We start from the raw sequence: 25558 nt of genomic DNA on the forward strand, positions 1-25558 counted from the left end.
GAAAAGAAAGTCATGGGGACTGTCCGGTCATGCTTCTACGTAGTCGCCCCGGCCGAATATTCACGTTGCTAAGGTTATGCCATGTATTTGGTGGGACCAAGTTGGTGTTATTTATTATGAACTGTTAAAACCAAGCGAAACCATCACTGAGGATCGGTATTGACTTCAATTGATACGATTGAGCAGAGCACTGCGCGAGAATCGCTCGCTATACGCGGAGAGGCATGAAAAAGTGATTATACAGCATGATAACGCTAGTACTCACGTTGCCAAATCCCTTAAAATCTACCTGGAAACACTGAGATGGGAAATCCTAACCCACCCGCCATGTTCTCCAGATATTGCGCCGTCCGATTATCTGGAGAACATGGCGGGTGGGTTAGGATTTCCCATCTCAGTGTTTCCACTGGCTCATGGTTTAGCTGAGCAGCAGTTCCATTCATATGAAGACATCAAAAATGGTTTGATCCGTGGATAGCCTAAAAAGATGTACAGTTTTACCGCGACGATATACGAGATCTACCAGAAAGATGGGAAAAAGTAGTAGCCAGCGATGGGCAATACTTTCAATGATTCAGTTGTAACCATTTTTTCAGAATAAAGTTGCACTTTCATCAAAAAAAAAACCGAGAACTTAGTTGCGCACCTAATAAGTATTAAAGCATTAAGACTTCCCCAGCTCACGGAGGAAACATAACCTTAAAATTTAAATATAGAATAGATTTATAATTCCGGTGGCAAAACCGCAACTCTTTTAATAAGTCACCCTAATGTACATGCATGCATATTTATATTGTATTAATTTATACTGCCTATTATCATGATTTATTATAAATACGATTTTATAAAGGCATACAAAATTAATATTATTTCTTACTTGCTTATTTACTTTCAGAACGTTAACGGAGACGCCCCTTCTTAGATCTACAGTCGCTTTGTAAGTCAAGAATTTTTTATTGCTATTTACTCTGTACGATAAAATCAAGCTTTTTCCTGTAACAAGATAACAAGATTCCGGAAATTTATTCTGATGATGGAAAATACTCAGAACCGAGGGGTATAGAGGGTAAAAATTGACCACAAAAAGATTTGTCACAAAATTCTACTATAAGTCTCATAAAACCCTAAAGCGCAAGAGTTAAATTAAACGCCAGAAATAAGTCAAGAGGGATAAGGTGCATTGTAACGTACATACATATGCACTTATGTACAAGTGTTAACATTTTTTTTATTATTATTGTAAGAATGTGAGGCAAACTGAAATAATTTCCTTATATTGATAAAATTATTGATAAAATAAAATAAAATAATTTTTCAATATTTCCGAACTTGAATCAGATACTAATTTTAATCAGGAAATCCTTTGACATGAGTCGTTTGATGCCATTTTTCCTTCCATTATGGCATAACTGAAGTTATTAAAAAACTTTATCGAATTATTTCATCTTATCTCATATCTGGCGTCATAACTAAGATTTGTAGAATATCGCCTTATAGACAAAACACTCTCAAAGTTGCTTTCCTACCTAAAGGTAAACATCTATATATATATATATATAATATAATATAAAATTTATAATTGGCGCATACACCCTTTTTGGGTGTTTGTCCAAGCTCCTTCTCCTATTTCTGGCGTGCGTGTTGATGTTGTTCCACAAATGGATGCACTTACAGCCGACTCCGAACGGGATATATTTTTTGTGAGGAGCTTTTTCATGGCAGAAATACACTCGGAGGTTTGCCATTGCCATTCCCTGCCGAGTGGCGACCGCTATTACAACATTTTTTTCTTTTTTTGGTATTTTACCGAGATTCGAACCTACATTCTCTCTGAATTCCGAATGGTAGTAAAGCACCAATCGATTCGGCTACGGTGGCCGACTATTATTCATAAATATCTTAAATTTCTGCGATAGTTATTATAGGCTACCACCTGTCTAATGTTATAAGTGGCAATAAGCCAATCCCTAGCAAAATGGATGTTCTTTAAATATTGCATACACACAGAATAAAAAGACAGCCTGCCTACATGAGCTTAAGATGTCCCGACTCACTGTGCTCCAAAAGACGGCAGCCTTCGGAAATAGCAAATACTTCGCAGAGTCGGGTAGAGGGAAGGACTCTTACTCTCAATTAGCAAGAGAAGAAATCGCCCGATTTGACGCTTAATCGTTAAGGCGTCGATGCATAAGTGGTGCTTCCAGCCATTCTCTACACCAATCTGGGAAAGGAACGCAAAGGGGTCTACGGAATTCTGTTTTAGGCCGCATATAATCAGTATGACGTTTTACGAGTATACTGGCTGCTAAAGAGAAAGAGTATTGCCATTAATTAGAAAGCCTTAATCACAATTTGCTTCTCATAAAACTATGAGAAGTTTTGGTTTCAGTTGTTCAATTAGTCGTATCCTTTGATAGGTCCAGGGGTTTCACACCCACTGGGCACGTGAAACAGCAAATGATAGAAAATATTTTTCACAACGACAGAGACAAAGTTGAATTGACTTCGTAAAGTTTATTTCTGCTTTTTAAATCCAACTATCACCCTCCTCCCGCCCAACCGACTTGAAACAAAAAGTTTTTCATAAAAATCTCTCTGTCTGAAAAAAAAACATCAAGAAGCCATAACTTGGAGGAAGAGCTGCGGTCAAAACACTTTACAGAGGATTTACGGTCTAATTACATATATGCATAATTTTGAGAAAAAACATGTAGCTTTTAAAAAGTAAAAGTTCCACATTTCAAAAAACAAAAAAAATCGCTCAGCAATCAACGCCCATTCATTTTATGTGTCTGGCTAAACGAAAGGGGAAAACCGGAAATTCCATGCTCAAGCTAAATATGTGTCAGTACGAACACCTGTTAATCTGTAAATCTCCACATCTGTATTGAATGCAGCAAACCAATTAAGTCCATGGACGGGCACATATCATCCATGCTTTCTCAGTCGCAGGTGAGAAGCCGCATGCAGGAGTCATCTAAATAATCTGAAACTCAAGTCCAAGTATGGTGATATAAGATATCGTATAACTCACTACACCACCGCCGTCCCACAGAACCGTCGCGCCCGCCAAACGCTCTAGACCGTGGCGACGAAGTTTGCCTTAGGCATGTGAGGCTTTCCAGCTTCGCTGTTTTAATTGCAAATATGGCAATTGAGTGGCACTGGATGTCGTTCAGTCATCACTGTTGCATCGTCATCAACGTCGGTGGCGCCGCTGCCACATGTAAGTAGGCACTTATGTGCATATGTATGTGTGTAGGTATGAACATAATCAAACACTCGTTTGCAGCGTGTGGCAAGTGGCCGTGTGTGGCGCGTCTATGCGTCTGTTATGTGATACTTTGGCCGCCGTTTGTGTGCTATTGTGTCACGCCTCCATGATGGGACGCAATTACGGATGCGCGTTGCTTGTTGATACTGAGCCGTTTGTCATTGACGTTTGCATCTTTGTCATCCTCATCAACATTTGCTGGTTTTATGTTTACTTGAGAGCTCTTGCTCTTGACAACACCATTCCGGGCTTGACTGCGGCGCGGTTGGCTTGCCATACCACCACAACAGCTGCCAATTTTGTAGCTGTAGCTCTCATTTACTATGCTCGTTGTAGATTGAGCCTTTGTCTCAACTTCACCTATAAAAAGTTGTCGAAGGCGAGCAATGTGCATGGAAGATGTCACGCTTTGTGAGGCAGCATGTCGAAAATGGTACTTGAGAATAAGGTCGTTTCCTTGCTGTTGTGCTGTTCTGATTCTTACAGTTGTCAACTGGACTAGTGTTTCTGTCATTATTATTGTTGTCATTATTGTTGTTACGCTCGTGTGTTTAACCAGTGGTGTGCGTTTAATCGTGCGCTGTCTATTTCATCTATTGGTGTTCTCCTACTCGTATTCCTTGTCTCCGTTTTGGATCCGAGTCACCGACTGCGAAGACGTGGCCAGAACAATATAAATTCAACAAATATGGGCATGTGTAATATTACCTTGTTAGATAAAGATATACTAACATATGTACGTACGTTTGTGCGAATGTGCACATATGTTGCCAATTTACCTTGTCATGGGTTGACAGTTGTTGGTGTTTACTACACTTATGCACCTTCCTATATTGTGTTATTATTAGCGTATTCATTTATGCTTTATTGTCGTGTTTGTTGGTAGCGGATTATGACACACTTTTGCGGCGATTCTGTGGCAGAGAGTAGATTAAAAAGGCTTTTTTGTGAAAATTCTTTGTTGTTGGTCCACTTCAAGGTGCATATGTATTATCATCCACATACTAGATATAGGAATATAAGTTTGTATGAGGTTTGCCTTTAATATTATACGTCCAATTACGAGAGAGCACTGACTTTATTTTTTTTCAAAATATTCTCATTGGAAGTCAGTACACTTCTGCATTCGCTTGAAACAATTTTTAAAACACTTTTACCACTCAGAAAGGGATACCTCTAAAACGAGCTTTTTAAAGAATAGGCGTTGAGAAACTTTGACCTCCATTTTTTTTGATGTTCGGGAACCAAAAGAAGTAATTTGATCTCAATTTATGGGTGGAGGTCGGATGACCAATTAATTCGATCTTTTTAGTGCTCAGAAACTTTTTCATGTGAGCCAAACGTGAGAGCTCACATTGTGTTGGTGAAGAATGATTCGTTTTGCGGCGGTTGGTTTTTTCCATAAACTTTCGGCAACAAATGGTTGTATATCACTCAAAATTTACTGTTTTAAGTTTCTTTAGCGGTATAGTTCCGACATAATCAGATTTTGCTTAGAGGTGCTTCTTCCGCACACAACTTTTGTTGGATTAAGCTCATCTTGGAATATCGATTTCTGTTTTGTTTTCAGCTCATCAGCTTAGAACCAAGATTCTTCACTTCGATCTTATAGACGAATTTCTCGAACATTTCTATAGTCCAATCGAGACAAGTTTTCTGTTCGGCAACTTTAATGCAATATTTTTGAAAGTATGCTGGAATAATTAGTGTCCAAGGATACCTCTATCTCGCGATATGTCACATGACGATCTTGCGTTATCAATTAACTCACAGCATGGATTGTTTCTGGCACAGCAGCCGTTTTGGGACGGCCTTAACGAAATTCATCTTGGAAGGATCGACGGTCATATTGGAACTTGTTGTACCGGGCTTTCATAGTGGCTAAGCCTGGTGCTTCAAAAGTTTAAGTGTCATAAGTGGATCAATGCACTACAATGTCACGAAAATTCTCACGGGATGGAATTAAACCTTTTGGGTGAGATGAATTTTTCAACTCCATGAAAAAAGAAAAAATAAAGCCCATTACTTTTCAATAAATATATCGAAGTACAATTTCATTATACTTAGTATTGCAAATACGCAAAATATACCTAAAAGTCAATTCTCGTATGCATGATCTTGTCTCTGCCTTTAAAAAAGTTTCTAAGTGGTTTTCAAAAAAGGGGAAAATTTTTTTAAAATATATGTCTGGATGAAATGAATTGTTAAGAATATGCAGTAAAATTTCATAGAAAATTTTAACCCATTATCTCCCACCTAAACGAGTCGTTTTTTTCTTACTTTAAGAAAATGTACTGGAAAATTATTCTTTAAAAAATTTTAAGAGGTCTTCTTAGGCAAACTCTCACATAGCGCACGTTCTTAAGAATTCGGAGCTGTAGTAAACTAGCTTTGGGGAAATGGTTTTAAGGTTTTTTATTAAGAAAAGGATCAAGAATTTGAGTGAAAAATAATGCTTATATTGAAATAAATTTGACGAGTTTGTTTTTCTAGTTTTGATGGAACAGTTAAATTTGGATAAGACTGGCTATCCCTTCAGTACGTAGTAGAGACTAACTCTATTATCAAGCTATGCACGATCTATATATGTAAATGTCTATACTACCAGTTGAGCGTAGTATTAGGTTAGGTTAGTGTAGTATTGCTCCCTCCACTCTAACCTCTTAGATTTGTGCGGCTCGTAAAAAAGCTAAATGTTCTTAGTACGCTAGGTAAACCTAGGCTGCCGATCCTCTTTGGAATTTCACTCCCAAACAGCAGGCAGTGCATTCAGAGCAGGTTTCGGCCGGGATCTGAGCGGCCCACTTATGCAAATCATACCATATACTCGTATCTGTGCATCTTGGTGAGTAAATTCAAGTGTGGAGTTTGGTGAACAAGTTTTGAAGAAAAAATATTCATTGGGCGCCTAAAAAGTTCCCCAGTTCATTCGTCATGAGCTGAATTTCGTTATTGCATAGACTTAGCTATACTGCATTGCCATTTATTTATAGTGCAGGAAAATGGGGCAAAGAGAGGACACAGAGAGTAGAAGCTTTGGGATGTGATGGTCTCAAGGTCTTTTATAAAGCACACTTTTTGTTTGATATAAAGCCGTTACCTTCATGCATTACTAACAGTCTGCATTACTAACAGCCAGCTGCAGTAGTTTCACATATTTGTTGATAAATTTAATATTAAAAATCATCTCCAGTACTGCAAAATGAGTCGAAGGGCGCAGCTATAGCTGAATATGGACATTAGAAAGGTATAACCATTTTTCGAATGGCATTTATTTTTACTGCCAATTAGCTCTTTAAAGGGGTATTCTCATTAATTTTTGACTGTAAAATTAACGCTTCAATTCCCAGTGCAACCCACAAGTGATGAGAGTGTAAAGAAATTATTTTTCAAACCAAAGTGAGTCTAGGGTAACAAAGACGTTGGCTATACCTTCCAAGTTGCTTTGCCAAATACCATTTTTAATAGAAAAATATCAATTAATCGTACATACATATGTATATGTATATGTACATGTATGTATATGTAAATATATAATTGGCGCTTGCATCCTTTTATTGGATGTTTGGCCGAGCTCCTCCTTCTCTTTGTGGTGTGCACCATAATGTTGTTTCACAAAGCCGACTCCGAACGGCAAATGGTTTTTTCGTTCGTTTCCGAGGTTTCGAACTCGAGCGCTTCCAAAAACAAAAAAAATGGTGCCCAACTTCTTTCGAAAGAGTATTTCCTGTGTAATTGTTGAACAATAATGGGGAATACGTAGAGTCATTATTGTTTTTTTTTGTTAGTGAAAGAAGGTACACTAGACAGGGCTGGCTTACTGGGGTCGCAGCCCTTGGTCGGGAAAGACCCGAGTTATACCGGTCACGCAGAACCGGGTGCCATGGGAATTAGTATTTAGGTGAAGCATAGTTTTTATTCAATATATTAAAACTTTTTTTAAAACTATTGTAATTTTAAAAAAATTTCTTAAGAACACTAAATTAAAAAAAAATATTTCTTATTTATATATTTTTTGCCAAAAAAAAATTCTTTCGACTCAGTTTGGCCTGAGAACTTAAGAATTTTACAAATCTTAAGGTAGTTGGCACACCCTGTGTATGTTCATATGTACTTAAATATATGTAGAGTTGTATGCAAAATTTAATTTCAATTTTAAAAGCTGTTTTCGCTGCGACAATTGTTTTGTTTTTGTTGTAAATTTTTTAATAGGCTTGACCGTGTAGCAGTTACTTATTACTTTTGCATTTGTGACTTAAGCTCATTTACGAGATTTCAACACGAAGCTGAGAACTGTAAAAGGCCTTGTTAGCACCCCTATAGTAATTGATTAATAAGACACCCAAAAAATGAAAAAGTATGCTCGCCTTCTGATCTAATCTCACCACAGCGACAATCTAATGAATTGAGCGTAACAAGTAATAGAGAATGAAATTATTGTCGCCAAGTCGTTAAGGTGGAAGCGGTTCAAAGCTAACAAAAAAATAAAAATAAAAAGTGAATAACCAAACAATAAATTAGGTAACCTTTGAGAATGAAAAAGGTAGGTAGCCGTAAAGCAATGACGAAAAAGCGAAACCGAAAAGCGGGAAACAGTGTTTGTGTAAACACTGAAAAAGCCACAAGTTCAAGGTCAACTTTTTTGTTTTTTGTTTGTTTATTTCGCTGCCTGTCCGTCAGTTCATGTGTTACTAAAAGTTTGACTTAGCTGCGCATGCGCCAAACAACGAAAATGACCACAGCATACAGCAGTTGAAGTGGAAACAGCTGCGGGGCTTCAAGTTAACCTCTTCACTCTAATAATATGTATGTATGTAGGTAAATGCATACATATCTACATATAAAGGCGACTGGTGGCCGACGGCCAGTGGCGTTGACAGCACACAAAATGCAAGTAATGTTTGAAAGAAGGCAAACAGACGGGCGGACAATTCCACCGTCTGGCGGTCGATTTAGCTCAGGTAGCCACGGAACGCATTTGAAGCGTTTAAGAGTTATTAGTGCGAGCCACAACAGTGCTGCACAAATCAACATGCACGTACGCCTGCATTAAAAGATGTATATTTGTATGTGTGTATGTGTGTATGTACGTATGCGTGTAGGTGCTTGTGGTTTGGAAATGAAAACAAATATGTTGAGATGCGGTTTATTTGTAATGTAAGATGAATAGAAGAAGTTAATGTATTTATGCTTGGGTGTTGGCAAGATTGCTGGTAAGCGCGTGTTGGTTGTGGTCAAGAGCATAGCGGCGGGTGCACAAATGCATGGCTAGCCGGCTCATGGTTGCTGCACTGCTTCTGCTTATGATTTTCATACGCGTTGACCAACATTAAAACGCTAATTGACGTTAAGCTTTTAAATGTGTTTTTTTGTTTTTATTGTAAATATAGTGCACTTTTTAATGCTGACGCGTGTATTTTGTGTATTTTTATTATGCTGTGGGGGTTTACGAGAAAAGGTGTATGCACATTAATTTTATTCACGAGCAGTTTTTTGAATAGATCGTTTCAATAAATTTATGATTCTTATTTACATTTTTAATTAACTTCAATTTTACATATTTGCATTCTGTTTGAGTTGTAGTGGCGACCCTTTTAGTTGATCTACTTACTAACTGAATAAGTTGTTTGTATCATAGTTTCAAGCACTACATTGTTTGGTAAGCATATACGCATAAGGGGCAGCCATCGACTGGTTTCTTTTTATTTAAAAACATAGTTCATTGAGTTGGTCAATGATTTTTGCTTTTTTAGAAAGAGTGGGTGCCTCTGCTGACCTTGCAGTACTCAATTCGGTGAAATAAGTTTTCAAGACCAGGCAGCAAAGTCTAATAGTGTCTAATCGCAGCTCAGCTAGAGCGGGTGATAACATCTTTGTTGAAATAGTCTACGCAGTTTTTTTTAGACAGGTTTCCAATGTATTTTTGTGTCTGGGATACTAAACTGCTCATGAAGACATAGTTTTGGGAAAAATGAGGGTAAACCCCCATAAAAGTGTGATTTTGGGTGTTATTTCAACTACTTTTCATAATTTATACTCAAATTAAAGCTTGAATCTTACACTATCATAGCCACGTACAAAAATAATAATAATTGGCGCGTACACTTCAGAGGCTTGCCGTTACCTACCGAGGGGCGACTGCTATTAGAAAAGCTTTTTCTATCATTTTGCTGTTTCATATATGCAGATTCGAACCTACGCACTCCCGAATGTTAGTCATGCACCAACCACTCGGTTACAGCGGCCTCCACATATGCAGTTTCAAAAAAAAAAAAAGAAAACAAATAACTTTGAATTGGAGTCAACCCTTTAAGGTCCAGTGATTACAATCAAAATGCAAATAATTATGAACTGCTTATTAAGGGGGTTTGGGGCCGCTAATTACAAATCTGTTGCCATATTTTCAAAATAGAAAATGACGGTAATCGAGGACTTTTAAAATAATAAGAGTGTTTAGTTAGTTTGACGATTTTAGCCAAACTTTTTGTTTCTTTGCGCCATTTTGAATTTTCAAAAATTCACCTCGGATTTGTTATGAGTGACCTCAAAAATCACTTTGACTTGTGTCACTATACTGCTGAAGCCATCATGAAGGTTTACATCAGTCCACAAAATTTCGTTTATTATGACTCTATAACCAAATTGATGTTTCCAGCATCATTTTCGAAGAAATGAGCCAATGTGAGCATCACTCTAAAATCTTCTCCAAACCATCACACTTTGCAGATGCCTTGGTTTTCGAATGCCGGTTTTTCTTTATACTCGTACAGCCGTCAAAATGAGACTATATTTCATTCGGAATCTTTTCTCATTGAACGCAAAGTTGAACACAGCAGTTCAATACTCGAAGGAGGAGATGTGATATTGAATTTGTGCCAATTTTTGGAGTGCGCATAGTGGTCAATATGAAAATAATGTGTGATTTAAAAAGAAACCATCGAATGACACACTTTTTATTCACCATTAGTGCTAGTCATTTATCGATTACGCTATAGCTGAACTATCAGCTGTCATATGTTACATTTTCCTAAAGAATTGCAATACATAGTTAAAAACACATAGAAATTGTAGTAAATCTACTAATCTAAAATGGGAAGGGTTAAGTGGAGATGATTCAAACATTTCGTGGATTTTACAGTCATTACACTGCACTGATGAGTTGTATTTTCAAGCATGCTTATGTCGCAAGAAATGGTTTCCAAATTAAAAACTTTTTCCAAAAGCTTAAAAATCGGAAAAAATTTTTTTTTTAACAATTGATAACACTTTCAAATAATTAATTAATACCAAAAAATAAAAAATTGTTTTGAACTGTTGAGCCATTTTTAGAGTTATTTTTTTATAGCAAGCCTATTATTATTATTATTGATTGGCTGTTTGTGCACTGTGACCTGAAGAGATCTATTGTGCAGTCATGTAGCCTACTCAAACAATTTTAGGCTGTTAATAAATTCGAAGGCTTAATTTCTACCAGGAGGTTTAGATCTATAGCCCCATTTCCCAGGTAAATTAGTCTGCATCGTCCCACTGTTGGGCAGTCGCATAGAACGTGTTCTGCTATTTCTTGTGTCTTTTTGCAAAGTTTACAGGAATAGTTTTCTATCCCACCCATCTTTTTCATGTGATAATTATGTTTACATTGTAACAGGACACTGTGTTAAGTTGTAGGTTAAGGATTGCTTCTGCGTTTATCCGATCTGGTGCTCACGCAGAAAGGCACTTTTGTAGCTGTTATTTACCCCGCAGAAAGGTTCAGGACCTATGAAAGGAGTGTTTGCCCCCTTTATCGCTAAAGTGTCCGCAATTTCATGCCCTTCGCGCCTCGCTGAACCCACTTCAAGGTAACAAAGTTTCTTGATGCTAGGGTGTTGAGGATTTTAAAACATTCCCACACCAATTTTGATTGGCGTGGCCCTAAGGCGCGGACCTTCGCCTGGAAAATGGCGGATATAGCCATTGCAATTGCTTTTTTTGAAATGTGATCCGATAACCACATCTGTGCGCCCTGTTTTAAAGATATGACATTGTTTCTCCACGCTGAGCGGTCACTAATGACCACTTTGAATTTCTTGGAGAATTCTAGTTTCCTTTCCATCTTGTCGTGGACTGTCAGGCACGGAGAGTTTAGGCAAGCCTATACTATACCAAAAAAAGCCGTTCGCTACTATAGTCCGCTACAATATTTTAAACTTAACACTTTTTGAAAAGTTTTGATTATTATTTTTTATTTAAATTGTTTTTTCCATAAAAATATAGTTCATTCTAAAACAAAGACCACATTAATGCAAGTTTCGAGCTTCGTACAATATTTATAAAAACTCATCAATATACGAGTATCATCAAAATTTTTATTTTTAAGTTTAATCATAATTTATACAAAAAATGTATGTACAGTTTTAAAGTTTTATACACAATTAAATTCTAGTACAATAAAGTGACTCCAAGTGGCGGACTCGTTCAGTTTTGATACTTTTTTTCTCTGACTGCGCTGAAAATTTCTTAAGAATAAAAAAAATGTCGTGTATTCGTTATTTGGAGAAATTGCGCAGTACCGCTAAGGTAAAACTGATCAGAAATCAAAGTAAATTTTGAGCCGGTTCATCCTTGCACCTTTTTATACTGAAATTAGATGGTCTATAAAACTGCGTACCCTAATATTTTTAAAATAATTTTACCCTATTAGTAAATGAAAATTTGAGCGTGTTGGATGAATGTTTAAAAAAGTTCGCACGAACTCTGAAACTTGAATTCCCACGGTTTGTGTTAAAAAGTGAAATATAATAATTTTATAAAAAACAATTTTAATTATTTGAATTAAACGAATATATTCAAAAGGTTTTATACGGGGTGTCTTTATCACTATGTTACTTTGTAAAGAAGCTGTTAATATACGTTAAACCTACTTGAAATATGATAGTATCTTTCTAAGCTATGCGCAGGTAGCAGTAGAGCAGAAACAATACGAGCAATGCATTTGGTTTATGCTTTTGGTCTCTGTAATGTCAAAATCTATGGCAAATTTAAATTACTAAAACAAAATTTGACAATTTAGAGACTAATTAAACAGAAGAAATTAAATAAGTTGTTCTACTGATACCACCTGTACCTTAATGATATGCGATAAGTTAAGTTTATAATTCAAATAAATTTGATTAGAAAAATTGTGGTAAATTGTTTTAGTCTGTAATTTTAAAAGTTTTGTGCTATATTTTATCGAAAGATCTTACTTTCTAAATACTGAAACTAATTTGATATTTTAATTAATATATATTTCATAGTATTTTATAATTTACATACGTATGTCGCCTATTGACAAGCTTTGGATATTTATTTATTTCTTTTTTAATTCCAATAACTTTTGAAGTGAAACTTCTTAGGCGTCGATGGACGAGCGAGAATGGAGAGTAAAATTTCAAGGCCACGCAACGTTTTGAGCATTTTCGTTCCGCGAGAGAGAAATAAGATATAACGTAGAGGAAAAGGAGAGAGAGAGAGCTATACCTTATATATTTTATAGTAATTTACCTTCATAAATCCATCCATGTTCGGATGATTATTTGCTGTTGACTGCCTGATATTTGACAGTTTATATTTGGTATTATTTTATTCCGCTCCGTGGAAAACATTTTGAGACAATTGAAGTCATAAAAGAGAATTCGAAGAACACACTCGAGCTTGACTTGTTTACAGTAGCACAGAAAACAAACTATGTGACATATCACGCTGAAATTTGCCATGTAAGCTTATAGCAGTCCTACCAAAAAACAAAAAATTTATTTTTGAGCAGAAGGTATATTACGAAAAAGAAACAAATTTGTCCCCGTGTACGTCTGTAAAAAAAGCCGATTGATATTTAGTGCAAAGTTGGATGCGCTTGCTCTATTGTGAATAGTATGTAAGCAGTGCTATTAGGTAAAAGCAAGACACTTATGCCGAAGCAAATTTTATTTCAACGTCGGTGTTAGGTATTCACAAGCCAGATTCTATTGGAAGAATATTTAGGAATTAACGCAGTTAGGGCCTCCGCACACGGGTCGTATGATCAGTGGCTTGTTCGTACACAAAGAAACTATCTATCATAAAAGTACGAGTTGTCAATATGTCAAGCGATGAAGGGGAATTTATTTGTAAATTTTGTCTATTTGTATTCTCTGCAAATGTTGTGAATTTATTTAGATATATATTTTTTCTCTCTCTCTTCCTCATTCTCGCTCGGGTCTCTCCCTCTTTCTTTGTCTGCCTTGAAAGTTTCACTTCTGTTATGTGTACACTGCTACACGCACTTTTTGTAGTAAAAATATAGGGCACACTACAACAAAAACTACATAATAAGCTGTGTATAAAATTTATAAAAAATCTACAAATTTTCATCAAAATTTCAAACATACAAGCATTACTAAGAATCTTTAGATAAAATCTGGGTGTGCTGATTTGTAAAACATTTATAGCTCATTGAATTTTGATGTAATAAAGTGCGAGTTTTAAGTGGCTCAATTATCGCGCTGATGGTTGGCAATTAATTTTTGATGACGGTCTTGGGTGTATATATAACTCCATATAAACAAAAAATGTCGAGTATGCTTTTAAGTACTTTCTTGACTCGTCACTGCGTATACGCAACCAAACGCGTGCTGATTCTAATTTTCGAAAAAAAAACGAAGTGGCATAAAAAAGGGGATTAAAATTTAAAGAACAAAGAATATGATTTAAGCTGGACTACAAATATTTAATGTCCGCACTTTTATTTTGTAAGCTCAATAACTAAATTTGTTCTTTTATTGTTAAACCGACCTTGCGCTCACAGCAAAGAATATACTTCGATTTCTGATATTAGCGCAAGCTAAACTGTGACAGAAAGCTTTAGATATAAAATTCCCAAATTCAATTCAAACATGAAATTCATACGATAACATTAAGATTCCATTTTATCCACAAAATCCATGCAGCACAAAAAACTTACTTGTATATTTGAAATTTCAGTTTATTTATTTTTTAGTTACTACGAAAAAAAAGTAAGAATTTTCTGCTTCCATGCCATGCATACACATATTTCACATATATAAGTACTAAAGTCCAAAATAGAGGTCATCTTGATGACACACCCTATATTATATGTATGTAACAAATAAGTTTTTTTCTAGGTAGTTTAATGAGAGAAGGTTGCTTTTCATTAACGTAGAGTTATTTCTTTATTTTGTTTTTGTGTTTTTATGCATATTTCGAATATCATTTTTCGATAATTTACAACAACCAGCGCCGTTTCTAAAATTCATGGTAATTTGAGCTTTTATAAAATACAAAAAAAAAAGTTATGAAATTTCAATGAAAACACGTTTCTTACTAATTTGGTTTAAAAAATGAATATATAAAGAAATAAGTCCAATTTAAGGGGGAAAAGTTGACAAAAAGACACTTTGAAATTTATAAAAAAAAATAGCTCACAAATCTTAATGAGTTAATTAAGAGCACCTACGACACACATATTTCACCTACAGATCCCCCTAAATACCCGCTCGAGTCGGGCTGCATTGTTAGTATTGATAGCAAGGAACTTCCTCAGGAGCAGGACATTAATTCAACTGACTGAAAACGATTAACTATATTTATTAGTGGATGTCTAGTATGTATTATACTTGTTGTGCATATGTATGTATGTATATATGTATAACTGTTTGCTTGTTCACATCTTCATTAGCCCAGGTGGCTGCTCCCATTTCAACTTTTTTTATATTGTATATTACCTCATATTAATTTCGTTATTTTTAAGGTGAATATAGTGAGTAAGCTATTAAAAATATTCAATTTTCTGAGGCAAGTGTCAATGAGTAGCTACTTATTTATTTATATCGTTGTTTTCTTGTTGGTAACGCTATGTCTTACACCTGGTTGCACTCAAATGAGTTGGAAATCATTTATTGATTTTTCGATATCTCATTTGGCTTTTGATACCTTTTTTTATTTATTATTGATTTACCACATTTTTTTCGCTTGATTTACATACCAGTGCGCCATTAAGGAGACAATGAATGTGTCATCTTTCGCCTTCCTTTCTTTCCAGTGAAAATTCATAATTCTCGCTAAAGGGAGGATATTCGTATCATATACTGGTGACACGAGGGCTTAAGTATAAAAATAAAATAAGTTCCCCTGCCTTCCTGAATCAAACATTTATTGAATCACTGCTGAAGTTGAGATTGGCTTCTGTTTTTTATATTATAGATTTTTTTACGCAACGCCTGTATTGGGTAACGCTTAATATTAATTGGTACTCCTACAAATTTTACTATAAAAAGTGCACTTTTCTTGTACTTTCTCTGTTAATTTTTGACATTTTTGTGTTGACGGTACTAGGCTTTTCCATAAACTTCAATAGGCTTTCATATATGAAACTTCGAGCTTCTGTATTTTGTATGAAAGAAAAGGCGTGACACATCAACGAAAAAAATTCTCAACAATAGTCACTTAAAACTCACACTTTGTTATACCAAAATTCAATGGGCTATACTCCTGCATACCCAGAAAAATTCTAAAAATTCTGGCTAAAAAGTTGAAATTTGATGAAATTTGGAAAACAATTTTGACAATTTTTAAATAGTTTGTAGTTTTGCGGTATAGGGTTTTTGTTGTAGTGTGAACTTAATTTTTTAAAATAAATAATGGTGTGTTTATAGTTCTGTAACGGGACTTATATGGGAAGAAATCCTATGGGTACGGCTTTATAATGGTTAAGGTCGCACCATCACTTGTTCCTTCTCGTTGGGTGAGGTATAACTAAAGAAATTGTGAGTAGAAACTTTAAAAGCCATTCCTTCAAAATTTTTATACAGCTATTGAAAAAACGTAACGCAACTGACTTTTAATATATGAGACAATTAGCTCTACGTATGGGCATAGTGAAGAAGGCTTAATCTAAATTTCTGCTATTAGTCGCTATTAATAGTTTTATTCACACCTCATTGGTAATGTATACAGTAAACCAGTCCGGCCATAAAAGTAAAATTTTCCAGTCCAGCTCCAGGCAGAAATTTTTCTAGAGGTGGATAGCTTTTGGGTAGTAGCTAACTTCTAATGAGTGCTTTAGGTTTTCCAATTGGAATTTATTGCAATACTTAAAGTAGCAGACAGGATAATCAGAGCCTGAAGTGACAGTTAAGCTGCTCTGAAGACCTTAGAAAGCGCTTGTTCTCTTTCAAAACAGTGGAGGAATGTAAGTTGAGGCTGTACGCCGTTACAAGGTGGAATGAGATTGAACTTGGGTGGGTGTCGCTATGCTGTAATGTTCAACGGTGGCTGATGAAGTGGCAAACTACGATTCTTTGGATCGACAAGATCCAATTTTAGGACCAAGCATAGCAGTCGGATCGATCAAGGTTTTCATTATTAAAGCTGATGAGATTCGTTGGTGCCGTACTGATACCTGCAGTAAGTGTGTTCTGAAAAGGTCCGCAAAATTCCTACTACAGAAAAACCTGTCATGCCATAGATGTGCTTTGAATCACTGCGATTGAATTTATTTAACATTTCTGTACACCAACCGAAACAAGCCCGTTTTTCGGGCAACTGTCAATTTTGCGGTATCCAGCGAGAACAGATCTTCTTTATGACCAAATGTTCATGCAATAATGAATGTATGCTGATCTCTCTCCTGTCCAAGATATAGGCATCATCTCACGATATGCCATTTGACGACTTGAGTTATCCATTGACACACAACATCGATTGTTTCTGTCACAACAACCGTTTTTTTTGCGATTTTCTCCAAATCCAGATCGACGGCTACGTTGGAACTTTAAGAATGGTGCTTCAATGCCAAAAGTCGAAATAAGTTGATCGATGCACTTCCACGGCTTTATAATCCACGTCGACTATCGCAATAAATTATCGCACTATAATTTTCACGAGCTAATTTCATCTCTTGGACAAGATACATTTTTCAACTCACTGGAAAAAGAGCGAATAAAGCTCGTAAGTGATGACGTCTTACATATAACGTTAAGCTAAAAAATACCAAAATACATCGAATTACAACCCATCACACGTATTGTTGCAAAGGCAACATTGTTAAAAGGCTATCTACGTAATATATTATGTCGATTACTAAGTTTATGAAGAAAAGTCGTTGACCCTTTTCAACGATTTTAAACCACATTTGCCTTGTTAACTGGCATATAGGTTCGGCAGCCCATATGTTATTTGCCACCTTGATGCAAATCAATTCATCTCTAAGCCGACACTTACAAGAAATTAGTGGAATATCTAACCTTTCCAGAACTTTGCACATAGCTTCACACGTGTAATTTTGTTCACTTCCTCGCTCGCTCGTTCGGGCTAATTTTTCCAGTGGCATAATAATTATCTAAATTCATGTTTTCTTCTAAGTTATTTGCTTCTTTCCTCAGAGCTACTGTCGATGATGTCATTTAAAGGGACATTGAATTTTGGACTTTCAGCAACTGTTTGGTTTGTCTCTTGCAACATGTCACATCTATTTAGATAAAGCATGGAATATTAATGGACTGGTTTCTTTTGCTGGATTTTATTGTTCTCGTACGATTGATTGAACAAAGAAACCACTCAACAAGCGACCAGCACTTATGCAAATTTTTCAAGACACCACAAAGAGCTAAAGATCAAAAGAAGTTAACACCAAACAATAAGCGTACAACCACAGCTAAAGTAAACAACTGAATTCACAGCCTGAGGTTACAAGCGTGGCATTGATTAGAGAATTTTGAAAAAATAAACTGGTGTCAGCATTTATGAATTTTTCAATAATATTTTACGATTGTCATCAATATGTGGTGATTTAAAAAAAAAACGAAAAAAAATGTAAAAAGAATTAATGAGCCAAGTTTTTGTGCTGCCATGCTCGTAGGTGTGACGGAAAAGATTAGCACATACGTTTATTACACTTTAATTTAATGTAATGACATTTGCATGTATTTGATGGATTGTCCATAAACACGTTTTTTATGTATGTATGTATGTTTATATGAATATTTCTTGACTTGAAATTACAAAAAAGGGGCCAATGTAACTACATATTTTTTTATTGGAAATTTACCACATACACTTTTAGCATAAATAAGCTTGTTATGTAATTATTATAGTGCCAATGAATAAATTTGATTGAAAAAATTTGTTTTTATTGCACCTCTAGCTGGGTCATCGATGGGCTGTAGAATTATTGACATACTCGTAAGTTAGGCTCATATTAAAAATACCTGTTTAAATTTAGGTAAATTGCAGGTGGTTTCTTTTAATTTAAAAACTCACACACACATATCAAACTTCTTTCTTAGACAAAAGTACACTAGGCTAAACCCCTGTTGTTTCCGGTTATCACTACACTGGAGTATTAGTGATTGGAGAATAAACAGACAGAATGTAAATACGTCGTCATAATTGCTTTACTGACTCAGGCTTTAATATATTGAACACTTATGCCAGCGAAACATTTCTGGAACTCTATTCTCGGTATAGCCATTATAGTTCTCCTTCATTTTTCTATTACTTCCTTTCGGCTGTGAAAACACGTTCCCCGTTGATTTTTTGGCTCGATCAAACAGGAAAATTTGCAGGGAGCCATATCAGGTGAATTCGATGGCTGTTATGATGGTACTCGTTACGTTCTTGGTAAAAAATTCACGGATAATGAGGGCACTGTGTGAGGGTGCGTTATCATCGTGTAAAACCCACCAGTTGTTTTCCCACAAATCCTTTCTTTTTTGCCGAACTGCTTTACGTAAAACGCTTCATAACGCACAAATAGTAGAATTAAATAACTGGCTGACCTTCTGAAAAAATTGTGGTTTATTTGTCGTAGTTCATTCGGAGTTCTCAACTCACTCACCTGATGTCTGGAGTGCGTGTTATACACATAAACTCACGCCTCGTCTCTGATACTTTCGATGAATATTGGGTCGGATTAAGCCTTGAAAATCATTTATTTGGTCAACATGGTCCATTTTTTGCATGAAATTCAGGTCTTTTGGTACAGACTTTGTGTCAATATGGGGCAAACCCAAACCCAAATTACCTGCAATGTCCTGAACGGATCCGTAAGCAATGTTCAAGTTCTGTGCCAGCTCTGCATGGTAAATTTGCGGTTATTGATTAACTTTTTTTCCTTTCTATTCATCAATGTTCGATGCCGACAGCCTGTCACTATGTTAGTCTTCCTCGATAGACTCACGTTCGCTTCTGAAGCGTTCAAGCCACTCGTAAACATTTTTAAGGTTTCCGCACCACTGAATTCATTTTTAACGCAAAATGTAATACAAACTCGTTGTTGCAAATTCAAATCCATTTCTGAAACTGTAAAAACTCGAAAACACGTGCAGATGTATTGTAGATTTACTCAAGGCGGCGTAACTTTTACAAATGTAAAGCAATGGAGATATAATTTTGGTAGGAATGTTAATCGCAGAAGTGGCATCCTAATAAATAAAAACGAATTCAAATAAGTTGACTTAGGCATCACCTGGCGGATGTTCCGGGAACTTTTTGATCAGGGTGAGGTACAGCCCTATATTTGAGGTTACATATCATTGTGATTTTAGTTTTTTTTTTTTTTTGTTAAAAAAGTCGTCTTCTTTCGAAGCCGTCGAATTTGCTGTTATCTTGTTTTTTCTCGGTGTATTGAATTTTAAAAAATTTCTAACTTCTTGTTGTCTGCGTAGTTCCTTGCAGATTATTGGATATTAGGAAATTTATAAATCAAACATCCGTAGTTTCAGCCAACTGTGTGAATGGCAAGTGATTACTCCGCGTGGACAGCGCAGTGCTACTTCGGTATTTTGCTAGGTATCTAGACATGTAGTGAGATGTCTATTGAGTCGGCTGTTGGCTTTAATTTCGATTGACAATCTTTCATGGTACTTGAATGTATCGAGAAACTTAACTTACTAAGAATGCACAACTGAATCCGGCTAATTTGGGTCTCAGGACACATGGGCATAACTGAGAATGAAGTAGCGGGCGCATTGGCGAGAGCGGCTGCGGCTTCGCCTCTAATAGAAGTCGAGCCCTTCCTTGCCATGGGACAATACACCATCAAGGAGAAGCTCAGGAGTGAAGATCTAGGGCTAAAGAAGGTTTGTTGGCACTAAAATTTGGGCTACGCCAGGCGAAATCCTTACTGGTAGGGTAAAACCAAAAGAGGTTTAAACAACTCATAACCCTCCCCGAGGATAATCTGAGAATGCTCACGGGCATCCTCAAAGGCCACTGCAGACTGCGAAGTCATCTGCACATGATCGGGGTTTGGTGTACGGACTCTTGTCGTTTCTGCGACTAATCACAGGAGACTCCAATGCACCTTCTCTTGGAATGCTATAGCGCTGCGCGGAGAAGGTTGAAAAGTCTTGGCCAACTGCAGGCAGAGAAAAGGCACGTATGCTCAATTCAACCCAGCTCTTTCCTGAGCTTAATGAGGAAACTGGTCTTGGATGAGATACTGTGATAAGTAGAGGGTACAAAAGACCATTAGATCGAAATGCAAACCTCATTCATTAATTCATTCAAAGTTTGTGTCAATGCAGAGCATGCTTTTCGTGAACCTTCTCATGTACTTCTGTACTTCATACTTATACTCTGTAAACTCCCAATGGCGATCAATCACCATATATATTATAATTTGTGTAAGAGCCTACATAAAGTGAGTGACATAATGATAAGGTCAGCACTTATGGATAATATAATAATAATATTTTTTTTTCAAATTTTAACTAAAACCACATAAATGAAACATTTTTTGAACAATCATCCAATTCTATCGAAATTGCGTTTATTAAGAATTAAAAAAAATTGGGTACACAGTTTTATTGACCATTTAAGTCCAGTATAAAAACGTGTAAGTTTGAAGAGGTATATTTATAAATTGTTTTTCCTTGGCGGTATTGCGCATTTTTTTCCATAAAATGAATGTACGACATTGATATTTCATATTGAGGAAATGCGCAACATCGTCAGGTGAAAAAATTAGCAAAAATCAATACTTATTAAAAAGTTTAAAAATTTGATGAGCATTTCCCGAATTATTTATAAATCTTATAAAAAGTTTGAAACTGGGAGTAATTAATCAAAACTTCCCGATATGTGGTGCTTGTATGATTTTGTCTCTATCTTTATCCTTGGTGTTAAGTCAAATAATGTATTTAATATCGTACAATTCTTTTCCTTGCATGTCGGTCCTTAGCCAGACTACGATAGTTGGTAACTACTATGCTTCTTAGATCGTCCCCAACGTCGTTTTACCATCGCTTCCGCAGGCGTCCTGGTGCTAAATGAACCAAATGAATAAATAAAAATCATTTTGACTGATGAAAATCTTTATTTTGATCTTTGTCACTCCACTGCTTGTCTGTTTGTAACTGCAGCTGTCTAATTAACAAGTGCCTAATTGCAAAAATTATAAATCTTCCGATAGGATGATTCATTTTGCACCACCTTGTACATCAGAAACCCTTCCTTTATTCTATTACACCTAATGACAGAGCTTGATATGCCGTTAAAATCGATGATTCGTAATGCACTGGTATGACTCCATTTATTGAAAGTAGCCGTGGTTGCTTTTGATGCCTCAACATATTTTGTGTCTGCGCACATACATTCATACATCGCTGATGTACGCAAGCCAACCTACCTTGACCAACGGAAGCCTCTTAAATTTTTTTTCGCAATTGCGATTTGTTTCGTATTAAGAAATATATCATTCAATTAAATTCTCTTCATCTGGACTTGAGACCTTTGTGGCAAGAAACCATTAATCAAACTTCTAAGCTACTATTAAACGCCCATACTTTGAAATAAAAACAAAACAATTAGAATTATGCAATTTTGCAAATATCAAACTAAATTCGCAAAGAGTTTCGCCTCGACAAGTACAAACACATACATGCATATATATAATATTTTACTGTAGCTGAACCTAGTTGTGGGTCATAAGACCAGCATCAACAAGGCTTTTAGCCGTTAAAACGAATGCTGGTATATATGTATGTGTGTACTTGCATTCTATACTTCAATAGGTGTGCGCACGACTCGAAATCGGAGTGTGAATGTGTAAAAGATGTTGAAATATGAAATTGAAACTTTTGCTAAAAGCGCATTTTACCTTCAACCCCATTCAAAGCTTTCAGTCGCCTTCCGCTTTTCTGAGGACAAATATAGGTGCATGCAAATAGATGAGTGTAGGGTGTGCCATTAAGGTCATATATTTTGAAGTTTAAGTTTTAAAAGAACAGTAATTCTTTGAAATTTCTTTATACTTTTTATTCTCATGAGGAGTGGAGTTAAAGGTCAAATATTCCAAATGTTCGCCTTTTGACGAATTTGTGTGACATTTTGCTTTAGTACAGGCACAATTTCATCACTGGTTTATAGTTGAGGTCATGAATATTTTTTGATTATTGGCGTATATTTTGTTTTTTTATTTTACTTTTTTTTTTCAAGCCCAAGAGCAGGAATTTCCAGTGACATCAATTCACATCACTTTTGCGCAGTATGTAGACATTTTCAATCCAATCATTAAAATATTTATCAAACGAGTTTTCCGTTTTCGATTTCCGTCAACAATCGTCCGAAAATGGGCGCCTCGAAGTGGTAATTTACGCTTTGGTAAGTTGTAGATCTGCGTTGGAAAGATCAGGTGGTGAAGGACTTGGCTTCACTTAGTATTTCCAACTGGCGTCGGCTAGCACGAGATAGAAACGACTGGCGCGCTTTGTTAAACTCGGCCAAGATCGCGTAAAAGGTTACCGTGCCAATCAAGAAGAAGAAGTAGAAGGGGAAAAAAGTCAGCTGGAGTCATGCCAGATGAATATGGTTGTTGATTTTTTGACCGAAAATTCGTTCCTTATTGGATAACGCGGCGTTATCATGACTTTTTTCCACAATGTCTATATAACTCTACTTTTTTACCATCTGACCTTTTATTTTGTTTTTTGAACTTTGAAAATCGCTTTAAACGTTTTTTTTTATGACTAATACCCGATAGTTTCTTGATAGGTTGTAACTACTCAGTTCGAAGTCTACACCTCACAAAATATCTATTCAATTTCTACCTGTTTTACGTTCTTGTATGTCCCTGCGTAGGTGTCAACGTCGTCAAGCTGTATGCAACCGACGCAAAATGTCTAGAAAATGGCGCTAAATTAAAAATAGGCGGTACTAGTGGATCACCCAATACGTAAATGTAGTGTATGCGTATTTGTAAAAATATTTGCTGAATCTTTCGGTGAATGACCTAAAGAAAAACCAATGAATGGCAAAAGGCAAATATTGGTTGAAATACTGAAGGTATTTTATGGGTGAATGCAGCAAAAACAGCAATAACAACAGTAACATATTTGACATCTGCATCTATGCGCTAGTTGTTATTATACGTACATACACACGTATACTTCGCGTCAATCACGGACTTCCATCTTTACGGACACACAATTCTTCACTGTCAATCATTCAAAAGCATCAATTAAACCGACTTCATTCAATAACTCAGATCAATCGATCGTATAATCGATAGTGCGCTTTTGTTATGGGGTGGGGCAACATCGAATTGTTTTCGGTTAAAGTCAAGTGAATTTTATAGTAAATAACATAAAACAAAAGAGCATATAACTGTTCTTGAGCTTATTCATTGCATTAGTTTAGGTAAGCTATTGCTGCAAAACAGGTAAAAATATTTATTAACAAAAATCGATTGTGATTTATGAGCTGTGCTTATAAAATTGGCAATGAATTAACATTTACTCAATAAAATGCTATAGATGTTTGACTGCCGTTCGCTTTGATGTGGCCCTATGTTCATTGAACGCATTAAGCGTCACTTTAATGGACGCTTTTGACGCTTTTCCTTTGCCTTCCGGCCATATCTAACACTGAGAATACGCTACCAGCCGCCAAATCATGTATGCCAATAATAACAGTGACTCCCAAAAAGAAAAAAGCCAATCACACCGTAAATCGAATGGCAATAAATTCAACTTAAATGATTTTTAGTGTTAATCGTTTATTTATAAGATAAATGCATATGTGTGTATGTATGTTTAAAATATAAATGCTCAGCAAAGCGGTTTTGCAGATTTTCAACAAAAGACTTGCCGCAATAAAGAAATGATTGAAAACCTGAACATAAATGCGCACACAATCGACGCTGACATGCGGGAGCTATACATTTTTGATTGGCATTTTCTTCACGGATACGGGCACGGTGCGAATGTGTATAAACTTAGGCACTCTTAGATTTCATACATTAGTTTTAAGAATATTTGTTAGAATCGATTTGATTGAGTGGAGTGAGCAAAACCGAGATAAAGAAATGCATATAATGGGTGATTTTCAAGAGCTTTAGAACATAAAATGATAATACAAAAGAGAAATGTTGTTGGGAAGAATTTTTTTGTTATAATTTCATGACACTTATCTTTTGAATATGACATCGGGCGCATATCCCCCGCAGCTATGTCTTTTAGGGTCCATTCGTTCCATCAGTTCAATTTTTGACTACTTTTGTCAATAAATCTGAACCTAAATCTAAATCAAAAATTCGACAGAAGCGATGGTCATTTGGCATCAATTCGTAAATGAGCTGTATTTTGTAGTCACGTAGGTAAAGGAGAAAGGACAAGCTGAGAACGAGGACTAATCGACGTTTCCGCGTCTTCTTCAACACTTCGCTCTAGGAACTTCGCGAAGGGATTTATTTATTGTTCTATTATTAAACGATTCATAATGACTTGCCAAACCTTATGGAACAGAAATGTTAACACAGTTTGCCATTCCCAGCTGTCAAACTATAGTTATTGATATCCATAGTTCTCATGCAGCTAAAAAACACCCCATACTATAGAGTACTAATATACAGGGTGCACATGAAGAGCGCTGAATTTCTAAGCAAAATGCACTAGAAAGCACGAAAGAACTCTCAAAAAAGCGTCCTGAACTGGTTTGTTCTTTCAGCTTAAATGGAGTATCCAGGGGGAAACTCGGTATGCAATGCACAGCGTTCTAATTTACAAATAGCTGTTATAAATTCGAATTGGGCGGTCTTAATGGGACACCTGTTCTATAATATGCACTTGTATTTGTGAAATAAAAAAAAAGCGGAAACAAAAAACAAAAAGCAAAGTAATAATAATAACAGAGTGGCGCATACAGCATTGATAGATTTAGGTCAAATTCTTCACACCCATCTCACCCATGCTCGTCTTTTGCTATTCCCACAAATAATGAAGCTTAGGTGTGTAAATTCGTACTTCTGTAATTCATATTACGTACTTG

At 36.0% G+C, this 25558-nt stretch overlaps 1 protein-coding gene across 3 annotated transcripts in view; it reads left to right on the plus strand.

Moving 5' to 3' along the window:
- Positions 1 to 25558, plus strand: part of LOC128858172 (GAS2-like protein pickled eggs) — a 223850-nt gene that overhangs the window by 62108 nt on the left and 136184 nt on the right. For all 3 annotated transcript variants that reach the window (XM_054094217.1, XM_054094216.1, XM_054094218.1), the window contains one exon: positions 896 to 937. The gene's annotated coding sequence lies outside the window, so the exon portion shown is untranslated. The remainder of the gene's footprint in view (positions 1 to 895; positions 938 to 25558) is intronic.

The sequence above is a fragment of the Anastrepha ludens genome, chromosome 3, assembly GCF_028408465.1.
Source record: "Anastrepha ludens isolate Willacy chromosome 3, idAnaLude1.1, whole genome shotgun sequence".
In the NCBI taxonomy this organism is placed as follows: domain Eukaryota; kingdom Metazoa; phylum Arthropoda; class Insecta; order Diptera; family Tephritidae; genus Anastrepha; species Anastrepha ludens.